Raw genomic sequence first — 2,246 nt, 5'->3', positions numbered from 1 at the left:
GGACCAATTCTTTCAAGGAATATCTGAATATCTGGCTGAGTCAGGTCTTCTCCCATGGGTTTGAGGAAGGGGCACAGGCCAGGAAGACATCCCAGATGGACTCTATTATCGTCTTTATTTTAAAAACAGCTCCAGTGCTAACAGCTCCCAAAGGGGAGCCTGTGACTGCCTTGCAAACTACTGGGAGGCCCTCCTGAGAAAGGCCATTTCACTTCCCCTCAGCCAGAGACAGAAACAAAGTTCTGACCAGGAAACACGTCATGATCACAGCCACGTCTGTAAGTGTAAGTAAGGCAGAGAGCATGGGAGAGATCAGAGTCCTAGGGCTGAGTGGCTGCTCATCATCTGCCCTGCACCCCCAGCTGCTCTGCCCTCCATTTTCCTTTATTTGGTCCCCACTTCATTACTCCTGAGGGATGGGCCACTCTGGGCCCTGCATCCATTCTGAGGTGTCTGACCAGGCCTAAGGTCCCCAGACAAAACTAGTCAAAGAGACCCTCACCTTCCAAGGGGCCACGTCCCTCTATGGGCCTAAAACCAAATGCCTGTTGATCTGGACTCACTTTCTGTTTATGAGGTGCCTTCATTACTTTACTTCCATCTCTACATGAACCCTGAGATATGGAATTATTGTCCTCATCTCAGAAGGGAGAAAAGTGATGCTCAGAGAGACCAGGAAATTTGCCTAAAGTCACAGAGCTGATAGGGGCAGGTCCAGAAATCCATCGTGACCTCACGGATGCTGAGCCTGCACCACGCAGAGCTGAGTGTGGGTTTCTCAGGTGCTACGGCGTGGCGGGGATGGGTCTGACTACAGAAAGCAGGGTGACTCTTCTCATAACAAATGTCAACCTCTCCCTGCCTTCTGTGCTTGTCCCTGTCCTGACTCATATAATATTTTCAGGGTGCCAGCCATGTGGCCTCTTCACGGGAGACCTGGGTGGGACAGGCTGATTTAGTGATGTCCCAACAACGGGACAAATGAGATCATCATAGGGAGGAGCTGAAGTGGTTTTAAGAGGGAAATTGATGTCATGGTCTTTATTTGGAAGCACCTTGGGGACGGCAGTGATGAAGGGGAGGGAGGTCATTGGCAGGGCAAGGATCAGGAAATGCACAACAGGTCCTGGTTATACGTGTGGTGATGGATGTTAACTAGACTTATTATGGTGATCATTTTGCAATATATACATATATTGAATCATTATGTGGTGCACCTGAAACTAATGTAATGCTATATGTCAATTATACCTAAAACAACAAACAAAGAAAGAACCCCTGATCTTCCTTAGAAGAGGAAAAAAGAGCCATTTTTCTTTAAGGGGTCACATTCCTTTTTCAGAGGCACGAGATTTTTTTGTGCTGAGGCAATAATACTTAAGGGCTTTTATTTTAATTAACTAATTAATTAATTAATTAAACATCTTTACTGGAGTATAATTGCTTTACAATGGTGTGTTAGTTTCTGCTGCATAACACAGTGAATCAGCTATACGTATACATATATCCCCATATCCCCTCCCTATCCCACCCCTCTAGCTGGTCACAAAGCACCGAGCAGATCTCCCTGTGCTATGTGGCTGCTTCCCACTAGCTATGTATACAGACCCAGTCTTTGCACCTCTTTTCCATCTTCACTTTCTCATCCAGTCTCATGGTTTTAAATATCATACATATAGTAATAACTTATATATCCTATTCCTGCCTCTCCCTTGAACTGATACCCCTGTATTAAATCTCTACCTCAATTTCTGTAGCAACCTCCTAACTGGTGTCCTTGCTCCACACTGCTGCCAGTTCAATCCTTTTTTAGTTTTTTTAAAAATAGACTTTATTTATTAAAGAAGTTTTAGGATCATAGCAAAATTGCATTCATCTGTTGATGGACACTTAGGCTGCTTCCATATCCTGGCTATTGTAAATAGAGCTGCAATGAGTATTGTGGTACATGACTATTTTTGAATTATGGTTTCTCAGGCTATATGCCCAGGAGTAGGAATGCTGAGTCATATGGTAGTTCTATTTTTAGTTTTTTAAGGAACCTCCATACTGTTCTCCATAGTGGCTGTGTCAATTTACATTCCCACCAACAGTGCAAGAGGGTTCCCTTTTCTCCCCACCCTCTCCAGCATTTATTGTTTGTAGATTTTTTGATGATGGCCATTCTGACTGGTGTGAGGTGATACCTCATTGTAGCTTTGATTTGCATTTCTCTAATGATTAGTGACGTTGAACATCTTTTCATG

Source organism: Physeter macrocephalus, chromosome 13, assembly GCF_002837175.3.
Source record: "Physeter macrocephalus isolate SW-GA chromosome 13, ASM283717v5, whole genome shotgun sequence".
Lineage (NCBI taxonomy): Eukaryota > Metazoa > Chordata > Mammalia > Artiodactyla > Physeteridae > Physeter > Physeter macrocephalus.
This window is presented reverse-complemented; position numbering follows the sequence as displayed.